This window comes from Oryzias melastigma, linkage group LG24, assembly GCF_002922805.2.
Source record: "Oryzias melastigma strain HK-1 linkage group LG24, ASM292280v2, whole genome shotgun sequence".
NCBI classification, from domain to species: Eukaryota; Metazoa; Chordata; class Actinopteri; order Beloniformes; family Adrianichthyidae; genus Oryzias; species Oryzias melastigma.
The window spans coordinates 1,840,484-1,857,492 of NC_050535.1; the positions used below are offsets into that span (position 1 = coordinate 1,840,484).

The window sequence follows — 17,009 nt, forward strand, 5'->3', positions numbered from 1 at the left end:
CCACCCGCCTCCCACTGGACTGCCACCCCCCTCCCACTGGACTGCCACACGCTTGCCACTGTGCAACCTCCAAATGTGCCTGGGCGGCCACTGACTAATGTAAAAAAATCATTTGGTTGCCGTTTAATTTAAACTTTTCCATAAAACCTTTGTGGCCGCAAAGCGATGTGTTTAAATACCACTGCTGCCACCAGAGTACAAATACCAAATTTATTGAAAAAGTTGCATTGGGGCCGTTGTACGTTAGCGTTTTGGGATAGTAGTCTCAACGCTCACCAAACAGGATCTTCTTCTAATTTTCTGTAAAATAAGATTTTTTTTTACTTGCTTCTTCCATCACTAAACTATAGAATTGATTTTAGATTCTTTCCGGAATGAAGGAAAATTTGGTGCTTTTTCATCCGCATATGTCATCAAACCGTCTCTCCCAGTAATCTCCTGAAATCACTCCGACCTTTATGCAGAATTAGAAGCCGCCTGTTTGCCTGCAAACACAAACATGGCTGCTCTTTTTTTTTCTTTTCAGATACGTTCCGCACCAGTAAAAGCTGCATTCATCTCCAGTGATGGCTTCATATGTAAACAATTAATGAAAGCACACATCGGGGGCTCGCAGCCATGTCTGATTTACATAGTCCAACAGTGCAGGTTGAAAGGTGGCTTTTGAATGGAGAGGATTCATAAATCATGTGTTTGCAGAAGGTGTGATGTGCATCTGCAATAGTGCATGTTTACCGCCTCAGCTTGCAAGTATTCTGCCCCCGACTAGAAAAGCCTATAAAATATTGGCTCCATGCTCCGCAGTTTTGATTAATTTATGCTGGAAGTGGATTGTTCTGCAATGACAAGGATTATAAATGGAAGTTAGGAGTTACTGTGCAGCGCGCGGCAGCAAATCAACGAGAAAGGCCTGCTGATTGCTGAAACGCACTTAAGATATTTCACGATGCTCGGCTGTTATCTTTAATGCGTGGTGATTGATGGGAGATTTGCTCCAAACTGCCTCACCAAACTTAACTCTGTCAGGGCTTACTTTGAAAAAAAAGTTGATAAAAACACAAGACGCTTTGACCTCTAAAGACTCTCCTGTTTGATTTGGAGACTTTCATGGAGGATTCTAGTAACCAGGAAGAGTTCTGGTTCACACGGGTCACTAAAGACTAATATGGTCCGTTTGTGGTGTTTCAAAAAAATAAATAGAACATTCATGAATCAATCAGAATGTTTACATCGCCTCCATCACTTGTGTGATCCCCGTCAGACGCAACGCAAGAGTTCTATTTCCAGTCCGTTTACATGTCCTCAGTCCCAAAGAAACCCTATAGAGAGATCAAGCTTAAGCTACCAACATACTGACGTGTGCTGAAGAATGCATTCTTGAATGCATGCTTAATGCGGAATATCAAATCTCTTGAATCTTGCTCCAGGCTGTTTTTTTCTCAGCTCTATTACATGTCATAGAATTCCGGTTGGACCCAAACCCCGAGTATTAATTTCTACTCTATGATCAAATTTTCAATCTACCATCCATCCAAGCCCCTGATTGGTTCACCTGGATGAGTTCAACCGGGTTTAACTTGCAGCCTTAGAGCCTGAAATGGTCTTAAACGTGCGTGGTGATGTGTGTATCAATAGTTTTGAACACAGAAACCCAAATTTCACATTTGCATAGTTTTCATTGGAAGTGGCCGGTTTAACGCTCGTTCCCAAGGGTGGTATGAACGTAGCTTTAGAGTTACGAAGAAACATACACCAAATCTTAATAATTTAGACATATTTGCAAAGAAGAGTGAACCAAAATTCAGTCCAGACACATACTCATAGCTACAAGAAGCGTCGGACCCATGTGCTTGCTAAAAAAGGTTTTGCCACAAAGTACTTTTCGGGAAATACCTGTTTTCCTTCATGAAATGTATATCAACTTTTTAAAGGGGATTTCTTGACTTAATTTCTTGACACTTCCTATAAAGTGGGCAAATCTACTAAACCAGCAAGAAACCAAATACTCATTTCTTCCTCTGGAGGTTTTCCAAAAACCATCAGTTCAGCTTTAAACACGACTTTAAAGGATGCGACTTGGTTGGACAGGCGCCTGCACTCAGGTGCCCCCTAATTACTTAACCTCTTCATACAGGTCACTGGAGTTGACTTGAAAGCCACACTTGCATCCGCAGCCAAAGAAGGAGAGCCGTTAAACCCGGAGAGAGGTGATCTGCTGCTGGGAAAGACATAAAGGCCGATGTTCCTGTCTGCTTTCCGTGCAGCTTGCACATTTTATGACTTTTTTTTTCTTGTAGACTTTCTCTACAATAAAACTATCCATAATGTTAATAAGGCTGCAGCTGAAGGTGGCGTGGTAAAGATATCGCTGAGTGCCTCCGGACCGCGGCTCGGTTTTGTTGCTCTGCAGAGTCCTGGCATTTGTGAGTCAAGCAGGCCCCTTTGTCCCACTCTGGACAAAAATTAATCTACTCTCGTTTTTTATTAACACCGAGAAGTTTGAAAAGGTGTTGCTTTTGTAAAGTACGTTTTGTTTTTCATTACCTAATCCTGAAAATGATTAAAAAATCACGTCTGTCCTCTAGGAGAATGAAGGAAGCCAAGTTTGATTATTAATGCTGGGCCTCTATCTCTCAGACCCTAATTGGTCTCTGCTGATTGCTCAGCCTTCTGATTAAGAAATGCCATTAAAATTGATGTATAATGCCTCCAAGTGCTTTTCACAGTTAGATAGCTGCTTCAATCAATTGATAATAACACAGATGATTTGTAGCTGGGCTCCATTTTGACAAGTTTCACAATAGATGGCTGGATGGAACGCTTTCTCTGTGCGGATAAAAGACGGATCAATGCCTCGCGTGGATTAAACCCAGAAAATTTGATGCAGAAATTGCTAAACATTCTTTGTTTCACCTTCATTCAGTTCATAAAATGAGAGTATTTCATGGTTTTTTCATGCTAATTACTTGACGGATTGCTGGTGTCATTACTGCGGTGACTGGAATTTAAAGCGTGGATTGCAAACATCCATCCATCTTCTTCTGCTCAACCGGGACGGGGTCGAAGGGGCAGCAGTGTAAGCAAAGATGCCCACATTTCCCTCTCCTCGGACACTTCCTACAGCTCCTCTGGGGCAGCTCAGAAACATGGTCTCTCCAGTGTAACCTGGGTCTTCCCTGGGGCCTCCGCCCAGCGGGACATACCCAGAACACCTCCCCAGGGAGGCATCCAGGAAACTTAGATGCCCCTAAGGCACTTCTGGCTCTACTCTCATGTCCCTCCAGGTGACTGAGCTCCAAAGGGAGTGTCAAGCGCCCCACAGAAGAAGCTAATTTCAGTCGCTTGTATTCAGGACCTCAATCTTTCAGACACGATCCAGATCTCATGACGACCGGAACAAAGATTGACCGGTAAATTGAGAGCTTTGCTCTCTGGCTCGGCTCTCTCTTCACCATAATGGACCGATATAGCGCCACACCAATCCACCTGTTGATCTCACTCTGATCTTCCCTCACTAGTGAACAGAACACTTAAATTCCTCCACCTGGAGCAGGAGCACTCCAAACTAGAGAGGTCAAGCTACCTTCTGGTAGGGTCTTCCATAGCAGACAGGTCCTGGGTGACGGGACAAAGAGCGGTTCAGAATCCCCTTTATGAGAATAGAAGACGAGATTTTGTCGTCTGGAATGGCCCCACCGGAGACCCATCCTGGAGCCAGGCCTGAGGTTGGGGCTCCTCCCACAAGCCCCAGTCATGCCCAGCTCGGAGGAACAAGGAGTGGTCAAAAGAGGCCGATGCAATGTGGTTTGTGTTGCAGTTGAAGGCCGGTACCGCTGCGGCCCAAACCTCGGTTAAGATACTCGACTTTTGGTGCAAGGAACATCTCCTCTCTGGGCAACACATTCTCATTCCCAAGTCGTCACATATTGATGCATTGCTAAGGACCCTCACCCCCACAGCACTTTTTGACATTTTGGGTCCCTCTAACTCGTCGAATTTCAGCGTTTTTTTTTTTTCTGAGATGTGAACGGTACCGGTACCCTAACCCTAGCCCGGTCCACGTCCGGTACCATGTCCAGTACCGATACTTGTCCAGTACGAGGTTAAGGTTTGGGTTAGGGTACTGGCGTGGCCCACTGTAGGTTGATGAGCCTAGAACCCAAAAAAACGACGATTTTTGGACACCCACAGCGTCAATTTTCGACGCAGAGGCGTCCTTAACCAAACATCCAAATATGACCAATTGGGAACAAGACTGTGTTGCTCTGGAAGGGAGGAGCCTGAGCTTGTGCAGGAGGTCGAGGTACCGGCTCACCTCTGAAACTCCGTCCCTCGAGAGGGATTGGACTCTCTACCAATCTGGAGTTGGACAAGTGTTGGAGTTCACACAGGTGGACAAGAAGCTCAAGTCCCTCTGCCTTCGGGTTGTGGACAGGTCTCTGACTGCAGTTCAGTTCAGACGACCTTCTTGGTGTCTCTCAGAGGAGTACTCCTCCAACAAGGGACTCCATTGTCCTCCTCGGGGAGTTCAGTGCCCATGAGGGCACCGACAGCAGCACATTTAGGAAAGCAGGAGAAACCAGTGACTTGGTCTCATTTCAGAACATTTTCCTCGACTTTATTTTCTTAGAAAAGAAGCCGACTTTGCCGTCCTCTGACTCTGGTTAATTACTGTGTGGAAATTCTCCGGATTCATGAAGCAGCTGGATTATTGAGCCACCGACTGAAGTAAACGACGGCGAGAGAAATGTCAGAAACGCTCCACACTCAGCTGGACACTTCTAACGTCTAATAAGATTCAATCTGGATTATTTTAGCCCTCTTACATAAACAAGCATATGTCAGGATTTTATTTTTGGACTGCCGCTTCATGAAGGCGCTGCTTTTATCGGTTTGACAGGGCGGCGGTTTCCGTTCTTGCACAATCATCACAATGGAAATTGCTTTTTTTCAGGAATAAAGGAACATGTCTTCACGTTCCATAGGCTGTTAAGTCCAGGCTGATGTATATGACACGGAGGTAGTCGGCAGAACAAAGATGAATGAGCGTCGGCACCATTCACTTCTTAAAGATTTGCCGTCGCGCTCCGCCACCCGTCCCGAGAACGTCCGTATCAGCAGAACGCTGCTTTGAAGGCGAGCAGATGCTTCCACTTTCTACCGCTTTAAATAAAAAATAAAAACGACAACATTTTGGCAGCTTACCTTAAGAATAAGGCAAAGCAGAGATAAAAACACACCTTCCCATCATAAATCTGCTGTGATTATTAGCTGCCCCGCACAGCGGGAGGTTGTCGGTGCCTTGCTCAAAGACGGCGTGTTTTTCTGGCCTGCTTTGATCCCAAAAAGTACAACATAAAACGCCACCCTCGGACTTTCTGTTCTTCAAAAAGGGAGTTCCTCTGAAGAATGTTTTTCCTTTTAGATAAAATAAACCTGATCTGTTTGGGTCAAGAAGAAATGAAAATGTGATTTCTATCCTAAACAAAATTAAAGCTATAAAATTCAGTAAATCTCAATTTTTGTTTCCTGTTTTAACAAAAGAAAAAAAATACAATTTGAGGCAAAGATCCATAAAAACTCCAGGTTTATTTATGCTCCTCCCATTTCCTTTCAAGCTATTTTTATTAAAAACGTAACATTTAACGGATTAAATATGTAATTTATTGTTTGTAAAAGTACAAAATGCACAATTATAGATGTATATCTTTAATTTGCATTCTTTATCAATTTCTTTTTGTTTTGAGTGCTTGTAATAAACCAAGCACTGAAGAAGACAAACAAAATGATTAGTTTATTGTATAGATGTACCAAACTTACTTGATTGAATAAGTCAAGAACTGATTGGAAAATAAAAATAATTAAAAAGTGAAAATTCTGGTTTACATATCCAACAACATACTCATGTAAATGAAGCAATTACAATGACTCTTTGGTTTGTTGTTTGAATCGAATGTGTTGTTGGTATGATGGGAACAAAAATTCTTTAGCTTTTATTGTAAATATAATTAATAGGTATGTACATTTTGTAAAATCCTTTGAAGCTTTACAATTTTACAAGGGAGGGGGGCTTTGAGCTCATTGGCTACGATAAACTTTTGATTTTTTATTATTTTTTGTTTCAAGTTTTTAATATAATTTTTTCTAATTTACATTTTTTTCCAATTTTCAAAGTTTCTTTCAAGTTTTCAATATTAATTTTGAGTTTTCAATATTCATTTTTCAAATTTACATTTTTTTTTATAGTTTTGTCTTTTTAAATTACAATCTTTAGTTTTTGAGATTTGTTGGAGTGATTTGGACTTCTGGGCCACCGTAGTTTCCCTAAACCTCAGCACAATCGATCATGTATGGAAGCCTGAAGGAACAATACTGTTCAGTGTTGGAGCCAGACTCGGACAAAGGAGGTGTGGTGACTCCCAAAGGCGGCGGCGGCGGCGGCGTCACTGTTTTTACCAACACCAGCATTGTTCGGCCCACAATGGAGCCCTTTGAAGCCCCCCCCCCTCGCTTTGTCGTCATTTTTTAAATTTTCAGCCATATGCCGTCAGCTTGACCTCATCCCTCCGGCATGTTGACCTCTCATGGACAGGTGGCGGCGGCGGCGGGGTAATTGATAGGTTCCTGTGTAGTTGTCTGTTCCGCAGATCCAACTGTTACACAAGTCATTTAAAGAGGAAAGGCATGCCTGATTTTTCATTAACCGCCGGCGCGCCAACACGTTACCACTGCATTTTTAATTTTCTCCGCTAAAGCCTCGCCGTGTTCACACACTGTTATTGTTTCTGCAGGTGTACACGGCAAAACTCAAAGATCCAATTTGTCTGTGATGAGAATCCCCATCCACCAGAGACCAAAGGTGCGGTAAGATAAGGAAAAGCTCATTATCTCATATTCCAATAAACATCCCATTATGAGGCTGACGACGGCGTGAGGCAGAAACAACAAAACGCCAGTCATGCTTTCTCTGCTCCATCATTTTAATCAGAGCAATTCGATCAATCCTATTATTGAAGGAGAATTATTTTTGGTATGTAAAAAAGGTTAATTTGATTGTAGTCTTGTAATTAAATCTGAATGCGGTTGATTCCTGGATACAGAGGTGGCCTCGTCAGTGGGGGGTTGATCGCCTCGTACGAATGAGATACGGCATCATTAATTCCACTAAATGAAAATGAGCTTTGTCTTTGTGTTGTCCACCCACGTGTCCGCTCCGTCAGCGGGCGAATCGGGTCTTGGACCAATTACGGTCTGGGACTGGTCATTAGGAGATAGGATTACTCCTGGACGGCGGGAGCCCAGGAATGCGCGGGGCCCTCTGGTAGTCTGCTTACAGCTGATGAAATAAAATTGAATTAATGGGGTTACCCGCTGTGAGGGCTGATTAGAGCCGCACACCGCCTTTGATCCCCGGGCGGGGTGACCAGTCGTGGGCGCTGCAGGCGTCGGTGGGGGTCGAGCTTTGTGTCTCCGCGAGCGCATCATCATGTGCCAGTCCCGGGTCAGTGCATGGCTGATGAACAGCGCTCGTTATGCATGCTCTCTGGTTCAGCTCCCACTGAAGGGGGGCTTCAGGTTTTTTAGTTTTTCCAAACGAGCTGCAGGTCTACATATACGTCTGGAAGCCGTGGGTGGCTCCATTCAGTCATTTATTCATCGATGTTTATGTGGTCAAGTGGAAAAATACAATTCATAAAGCCACACGTGTTGCAGTTTACCTATGGTGGATGCCACTTAGCGGGATTAAGTATTATACAAGTTGATGAGGACCTCTTGAGTGTATCATTAGCCTGTTATGCGGCGTGGCTTTGGACCGCGGGGTGCCGGTTGTTCCTGCAGAAGCACTCTGTGGATGTAAAGTTGTATTTATGCAGCCAGTAGATATGCAGATAGTAACTGGTACACACAAGATAGTAACTGGCGTGCATCAGATAGTAACTGGTACTCATGAGATAGTAACTGGTACGCACCATATAGTGATTGGTACGCATCAGATAGTAACTGGTACGCACCAGATAGTAACTGGTACGCATCAGATAGTAACTGGAATGCACCAGATAGTAACTGGCGTGCACCAGATAGTAACTAGTACACACCAGATAGTAACTGGTACACACAAGATATTAAGGGGTACATACCAGGTAGTAACCGGTACTCATGAGATAGTAACTGGTACGCACCAGATAGTAACTGGTACGCACCGGATAATAACTGGTAAACACCAGACAGTAACTGGCGTGCATCAGATAGTAACTGGTACACACCAGATAGTAACTGGCGTGCATCAGATAGTAACTGGTACGCACCAGATAATAACTGCCGTGCATAAGATAGTAACTGGTACACAACGAATAGTAACTTGTGCGTTCTGGATAGCAACTGGCACACACCAGCTGCTACCTAAATAATTTTTTTACTGCAATTTTCAGTAAAAAATATTTTTTTTTACTTCAATTTTGATGTCCCTTTAGGGACTCTGTATTTAGCATGTTCTTGTAACATTTAGAGGATTAGCAGTAGAGGCAGTAGAGGACCTATATAAAATAATTTGTGATTAAAACTGAGTATTTCTTAATTCAAATTGCGTGAATATGAAAACTGGATACTAAAAAATGCTCAGACAAAAGACGCAGCTACGCTTGTGTGAGACATGATGAGCGTTCAACACTCATCATTCTGGCTCAAAACTGTTTGACTGGATTGATGAGATTGTTATTTTTGGGCTGCTAATGCTAGCTTGAGGCTTTAAGCTAGCACGTGAGCATGCAAACAGAACTCTCAGTGATGAGAAAGGGGGCGGAGTTGCTCTGTGTCAACAGTCCCGCCCACATCCAAGAATTTTTCCTAAAGCTTTTACAATAGAGAAAAATATGGTTGGAGTGAGACTTAGCAATATACATTTTAGCAAAAATCCAAAAACTTGTTTTGTTTTCCTGGACATAATTACTCCTAAGCCGCAGGAGTTCATTAGATATTCTCTTCTGAGTTGTGAACGGGACCGCATTTCTCATCACCCATCACCTTTGTTCGTACATCCTGTCCAAATTGGGAAATATCCAACAAAAGTTTCATGTTTTTATGAGAACAAGTCGATAGAAGTGATCTGGTCACCATGTTCTGGAAAACTGATGACTCTGTAGTTCTATACCAGGGATGTCCAATCCTGGTCTTCCGACTCCCTCCCTGCACCTCTTGCTGCCAATTACCTGGATCAGGTGTGTTCAGTCATCAAAATGCAAAAGAATCGTCGAGTCAGCAGAAAGAAGTGCAGAGATAACTAAAACAGGCAGTGTGGTGGATCTAGAGGGCCAGCTCTGGTCTGTACTGTTAGTATTGTGAGAGAGGTGTACTGCAGCACTCGTCGCTGCTTAATGAGCGTACCAAAAGTATTAAGAATCACAAGACTTAGTGGTTAGTTGTCTGGTTGAACATTTCCTTCCTCCTCTGCCTTTCTCTTTGGGCCTAATTTGGACTTGAATGATGATGTTTACTCAAAGTTGGATCTTTTTGGGGGGGTTTGGGTCACACCTGACCCAAACACAACAGGTGTGAACGTTGGCTTTGGACACCTGGGCTCCATCTGGGTTAAAAAAAGGACATTTTTAGATGTTAAGAGCTGCATGATGTGCATTTTTATAATCAAGACTTTAAAAGTCTCTAAAATAACCAACCCATATGCGGTGTCGATGACGCAGCACTGCGTGACCTACACACCTGGTAGCAAAAATCACAGGTGGAGCTGATCTGTGAAAACTATAATTATGCCTTATTTTGTTAGTTTGCATTTCCCTGACTCGAGTTATCTTTGCGTGCTCACTGTTGGAGATTGAACCCTAACGTGGAATGGTTTTCATTTATTTGTTTTATGTGCAACATTACAGAAAGCTTCTATAAAAAGTTAGAAAAAAAGGTCTTAAAACTGTAGTTTTAAAAAAAGATTTTCTAAAAAACCGCATGGAGCGGTTTGAGAAATGTCTCCCAATTGCTCACGAGCCAAACACATTTTATTATTTAGCTCCTGCTTGGCCATTATTTTCTGAAACGCTGTTTGGATTTAGACCAAAGAAATGGAGGAATTTAGGGTGGAAAAATATTATTGATGTTAGGTTTCCTTAAATATAAAAAAGTGGGAATTCAACCATTGTTGCATTTTTTTAACCCTTAATTGCCTCTCCACTGTTAATGTTCTTTTACTTACCGTAACTTTTTAACACTTAAGAAAAAATATATATATTAATTTAGACCAATATATATGACAATATATACTATTTTATATAAGGATAACAAACATGTATCACAATATAAAATATTTTTTATCATGAAAACAAAATATGTCACAATTTATATTATTTATATCACTATAACAATATATATCACAATGTATGTTATTTAAAATAATCACAATTTATTTTACTTTATATCACAATATCAATACTTATATCCATATATATTATTTTTTATACAAACAACAATATGTTTCACTATATATATATATATATATATAAAAAATACCACAATTACAAAATATATAAAATAAATTATTTTATATCACGCTAACAATATATATCACTATATATATATATTTTTTATCACAATAGCAATATGTATTATGATATTGTATGTATATAAATATATACCATGTCACAGTAACGATATATATTATTTTATAAATTATTTTATATCACAACAAAAATATACACCATGATATATTGTTTAAATTCCACAATAATGATACTTATTACTATAGAAATTATTTCATATCACGATAACAATATATATTACAATATACCACAATAAAGTATATTTTCAGTTATTCTCTTGCTTTCTTTTCTTTGACTTTATTTATTTTAAGTGACATGTCAGTGAATTGTCACAAATGAGAAACATACAAGAACAGGTGCTGCTGCTGTACAGTCGCCTTCACATTTGCTTCAAAAATCAAAGTAATTAAACCTGATTTCTCAAAATAAACTCCTTTTTTTGTTTCATGTGTCTGAGCACAAAAGTTCAAAGAAAAGTGGCGCATTTATTTTGTTCAGAATCTGCTGGAATTATGTCGATCGTTTTAACGATTGAAAAGTTACAGTCGTTAAAGAGTGTGAGTTATTTGAGCCTCGCCGGCGACGTCTCAAGTGTTAAAGATTTAAAAACCACAATATCCCATAGAGTAGCTGCGGGTGTGGAGTCTCTCCTGGAACGTATTGATATATCAGTGATTGTTTTGAGCATGCGTCTCCGGGAGCAGCGGTCATCATTTACCCATCAGTTTGCTGTTTATGTTGACGGTCCCCTTACAGGGGGAGGGACGCTGCCGGCCTGAATCCCATTCAAGGCCGGCTCAAATAATGATGGATGACAAGCTTCTGCGAGGAGGAAAGTGGGTCCCCCGGTGGCTTCACAAGCAGCCCCCCTCCTGCTGAAGGAAGACTGTGTCTGCAGGTAAACACACGGCGGGAGGAGAGGCCCAACCCGCCCAAGCTTTTGTCAGAGCGGATGTTAAACCCCAGCGGTTCATCTGAACACGAAGCTCCAGGACGTCTGGATTTGTCTTTAGACAAAGCGTGAACTTCTCTCTCCTTTTTCATGCAGAGATGGAACCAATTCTTTTATTCTGTACCCGAGACATTTCTCTGCCTGTAAAGGGAATAGTGTCTGGATTTGTTGGGTTTCGACTCTTTATTCTTAACAGAGTCGTGTCTCACCTTTTGATAAAGGCAGAGCATCAGCGGTGTATTCTTGAAAGATGTGGTCATTAACTGCCTGACCCCATTTCATAATGTAGACAATGAAAGTAGAAGAAGCTTAAGGAAGGTCGGGAAGTTGATCTGGAGTTTGGATTATTCATTTAAATCATCAAATTATTGCTTTTTTTCTGGACAATAGTGTATAAAATAATACATGATTTGTATGTATTGGACATAAAAATATCTTCTGCTTTATGATTACCTGCTGGGACACATTAGCAGCCTTAAGTTATGTTTGTACTGTGCATGTGATGCGTGTTCAGGAACACGCTGAACACGGATTCTGGCCTTTAGCATACGTTGTTCACGCTGGACTGTTGCTACCGATACTAGCTCGTGTACTCACAGCTGGAGCTCGGTGAGAAGGATTGACGTGTTGTAAATCTTGCAATTCTTGCTCCAGGCTTGTTCTTTCACAACTATGAAAAACCTTGTGTCAAATAATTAATTTACACCTCTATGATCCATTTTCACACGGTTGGGACTTTTGTAAATTAAAGGGGATGTCATCCATACGTCACTACCACATCTGAGTCTCTGATAGGTCAAAGTTCAACTGGTTTAACTTTCATCGATAGGTTTGTGTACGTAGACCAAAAACTGAGTTCACAGCTTGAATTCGTTTTCATTGAAAGTGGTGGCTTTAGCACAGAGGCGTGTGAACGTAGCATCTGTCAATCTGCACTGGTATTGGAGGTTAGCTCGTTTGGCTGCTGCAGGTTTTTGAGGTTGTCCGGGTCCATGGAGGGTTGTAGAGAGGAGCGACCGGATCTTAAGGGGAGACCAGTTCCCTTTATGGTCGTACAGCCACCTGAAGACACGTAATGCAAATGAAACGTACCATTGTTGTTCGTCTAATGCAGGGATATTCAAATCCAGGCCTCGAGGGCCGGTGTCCTACATGTTTTCCAACCAACCTTCCATTGAAGCTCCTTATTGGCTGCTAATTTCCAGGATCAGGTATGTTTAGCCAATAAGGAGCTTCAATGGAAGGTTGGTTGGAAAACATGTAGGACACCGGCCCTCGAGGCCTGGATTTGAATACCCCTGGTCTAATGTGAAGTATTTGAAAAGATATTGAAAGTTTAATGCTCTTGTGATGTATGAATAAGGAAGCTGCCCTTGTCAGAAGTAGTTGTTAGTAAGGTGTGAGTACTGGCTCCTTATGGAACTTGCGCATAAATTCCATGCAGGTGATACGCAAGTGTCTGTAGGACGTCTACACAAACTGTAAAGAGGTTCTTTGCACATCGCTAAATGTTTAGCTTTGGTCACATGCACCAGTATGGGGGTTGACCCGTGGTAGGTCGTAGAGAGGCTTTATCTTGAGGGGGAGCACAGGTATCTCTCGTGGTTCCCTTGATGGTCGTACGGCCACCCCAAAGGATGTTGTGAAAATGAAACGTATCATTTTCGTTCATGTTGTAAGAATATCACATTATACTCTATACACAATTTTAAAGATATTGAAAGTTTCACGTAAGTACAGTGTCCTTATGCCAAAAGTAGTCGCAAGTCACATGCGTGTACTGGCTCCCTACTGACTTTGCGCATAAATTCTGCATGCCGATGATACGCAAGTGCCTGTAGGATGCCTACACAAATCATAAACTGCACTAACACATTCCTTGGTCTTTGCTAAAGCTAAATATTTAGCTTTAGTCACTAGTACTTGTATGAGGGTTGTCCGGGCCCATGAAGGGTCATAGAGAGGCTTTATCTTGAGGGGAGCAACAGTATGTCTCGTGGTTCCCTTGATTATCGTACGGCCACCTCAAACGATGTCATGGAACGTACTATTAATGTGCGTGTCACGAGTATATCGTGAAGTTTTTTTTTTAAATATTGGAAGCGCAATCGGCTTACAGAAAAAATATTTGTTAGTAAGGTGCTAGTACTGGTTCCCTACTGACCGTGCACATAAATTCCACATGCAGATGATACGCAAGTGCCTGTAGGACATCTACACAAACCGTAAACTGTACTAACATGTTCCCCGCTCATTGTAAATATTTATCTTTAGTCACAAGCACCTGTATGGGGTTCGACCTGTACAAATGCTTTGGGTTTTTGAGTTTTCTAGGCCCGTGGAAGGTTGCTGAGAGGCTTTATCTTGACGGGACCGCAAGTATGTCTTGCCCTTCCCTTGATGGTCGTACGGCCACCTTAGGGGATCCCATGAAAATGGAACAAAGCATTGTTGAACAAGTATTTGTAAAGATGTCGGAAGTTTCTTGCAGTTGTGATTCATGAGTCAGTACAGTGTCTGTACGGCAAAAGTAGTCTCTAGTGAAGTGTGAGTACTAGCTCCCTACTTACCTTGCGAATAAATTCCGCATGTAAGGGATATGGAAGTGTCTGTAGGAAGTCTGCAAACTGCATCAACAGGTTCCTTAATCATTGCTAAATGTTTAGCTTTAATTACCTGCACCAGTATGGGGGTTGACCTGTACAGGTGCTGCAGGTCTTTGGGTTGTCCAGGCCCGTGGACGTTTGTAGAGTGGCTGAATCTTGATTGGAGCGCAGGTATGTCTTGCACTTCTCTTGTACGGCCACCTTAAGGAACATCGTGAAAATGGAACATACAATACAATGTTGTAAAATAAGTGCATAAAAAAACGTTGTATGAAGATTTTTGCTCTATGGGGGTCAGTGAGTCGTCTACGACCTTGACATCTCTTGTTTGACCATTTTTCAGCTGCGGACAACCCGTTTACTCTCGCAAAGGCAGTTGGGACGAAGGGGAAAATCACAAATGCTGATGATTTAACTAAGAGCAAGAGTTTTATTCGGTTATCTATAATGGAAACAAACATTCCTGCTTGCAAACATCAGCATCACTGTATCGGTATCTTACAGTTGGAATAGATTGTCATTTTTAAGAGATTTTAAGGAACTGAAGCTTTACCCAGAATCCTGAGCGTGTTCGCAGAAATGCATCAAAGTAATGAAGTTCTTTTGCCTTTTTTGTGAGCATGATCACAGCTGGTTCTAATCCCTGCCTCTGCCTAATGGACGGTCCTCCTGTGAGGGGATAAAGGCACTCATTCAGAACTTTGTCATCTCTCCAGAACACCATTTTCAACGTCACTAAACACAACGGACACGGCTCTCCGGCGCAGGAAGTTCAAAACTCTTGAAAGTTTGAAATTGGGCCCCCACCGCCTCCATTCAAACCAGAGAGTACAGCATGTTCCCCCAGAGACAGAAAACTGATGGGGTGTATTCAGGATCTGACCCGGTTCTGACTCAATCAGGTGTGCAGGAGCGAGACTTTTCAGCCCCTGCCGCCAGCGTTGATGGGACCTCCCACCTTCCCCACATCGGCTGAAGATGGCACCCCATTCACATGGCATTAACAGACCATGGCGGAGGCGGAACGCAAACGCACAATCATAAACAAGGAATGCGACCTGCAGTGTCCTACGCAGCCAGTTCTGTTCTTGTCACATAAACGTGAGGCATTGTCTCCCCCGGTGATTAGGATGTAAGGCTCTGCGGGGGGCCGGCCCGTGGTTAAAGGAGCATAGAATTTGAAGAGGCTGACACACTCGCACACGCACAGCGGGGGTTTCAGCGTGGCATCTTACTCGGGCCATTGAGGCTAATATCTGTGAACGGGCCATGCTGGCACTTTGAGCTGCTCTATCAGCGCCGTCTCTTCTTCCTTAAAGCGTCCTCGGAGACACAAGCGCCTGAACAGGAGAGGAAGAGGACGCCACTGCTTTGCATTTAGAGTTAGCCCTGGGGTGAGGTGAGTAGACATCCTCTCACCTCTGGAGTCATTGAAGGTGTTTGTCTCAGACTATGATGCTGGTGAAGAGGACAGACTCGTTAAATAGTCAACAGATCATTGTATTTGCAGGATCACCGAAAGAGTTTTAGGCCAAAAAATTCAACAAAAGCAATGATCTGGACTTACCCGTGGTGCAGAGGTAGAGCGGTCGACCTCTGATTGGATAGTGCAGTATTGTACTGTTTATATCCAACTGTAAACCAGCAAACTGGGAGAAAGTCAGACATTATGCTGTTCTTAGGTTGTACAGCGCCATACTGTAAATTGCAACGCAATCGGATAGGTGAAAAAGCACGAAAATAAATCCTGATTTACAAGAACTTGCTGTAAAAAACAGAGCATTATGGGAAATTGAAGATATTTTAATTTATTAAAAAATCAGCTGCTCATTTCCAGATCTTTTCCCAGAAAGCTTGGCAGCTACAGTCTCTTATTTTGTTAGGTTTGTTTCCTGGAAATAGCAGAATGCATTATGGAAGTTAAAGTCTAAATGAGTTGATGTTTGTGGTCTGTGTCCATGTATGAGGTGGAAATGGTGTTTCTGTAAAAATGTATTAGTTCAGGGTCCCAAGATCAACCAAATACCTTCGCCTACTAGGACATTATTATGCCTCCTGAGCTTGAATTGAAACGGCTGCCTGTAAAACACTGTAATAGTGAGAAGTTTGAGGTTTGGTTCCTGCTGTTTTGAAGTGTCCTTTGGCAAGATATTAACCCACATTCTCCCCGGTGGTTACGGGTTGATGCCAGTGTCCAGCAGTGTGTGAATGTGACTGTGGCTTCATTTCCATGACACATCTATGCAAAACTTCATCGAAATTCTAGAAATGTAAAAAAAACACAATTTTGCAATTACATTGTTTCCATTAAATCCTATTTATGCGAATAAACTCAAACCAATTTGTGTGATAAGTCATTCAAAAGCACGTTTGTCAACAATGCTTTTAGTTACAGCAGATACATTCACATTTCTGTCATGACACTAGAGCTCATCACCATCTATCAAAGGAGACGTCGGCGTCTGATTCAGGCCATGGAGTGGCGACCTACGCGAGAGCGGTTATGGATTAAGTGGATCCTACAACTCCGAATGAAAGGCTCAACTTTTGATGAGCGGTTTGACGCTGTGGGACCTCTTGTAGTATCCAGTTGTTGGTCACATGACTCATTTAATCCTAAAATAGTGTTTCCATTACAGTTTTGCAAAATATGTCAATTTGAATATGCCTCAAAATCTTCCTCCTCCAAGTTCAAACCTTTCTTTTTTGTAAATGCAAGTTTTTTGTCTACATTTTCACATTTCCATTAAGCTAATTTTTTATCGAAAATTGAAATTGTGCAATTTCATAGTCAATGGAAACGCAAAAGTGACTGTAAAGTTCTATGGAAGTATTCACAACTTACTATTTCTAAATCGCGGTAATCCGATCCAGATATCAATATCAGCGCTAATATTGGGTATTTTGACA

General features: G+C 42.1%; 1 protein-coding gene across 6 annotated transcripts in view; it reads left to right on the forward strand.

Annotated features, from left to right (window-relative positions):
• Window positions 1–17,009, forward strand: part of LOC112158292 (kelch-like protein 29) — a 326,899-nt gene that overhangs the window by 5,694 nt on the left and 304,196 nt on the right. For 2 of the 6 annotated variants that reach the window (XM_024291568.2, XM_036210445.1), the window contains exon 2: window positions 6,792–6,859. The exons of 2 other annotated variants lie outside the window; for them this stretch is intronic. The gene's annotated coding sequence lies outside the window, so the exon portion shown is untranslated. Of the gene's footprint in view, window positions 1–6,248; window positions 6,610–6,791; window positions 6,865–17,009 lie in introns of those variants that run through there. 2 more of the 6 variants (XM_024291570.2, XM_036210446.1) reach the window with 2 other exon arrangements.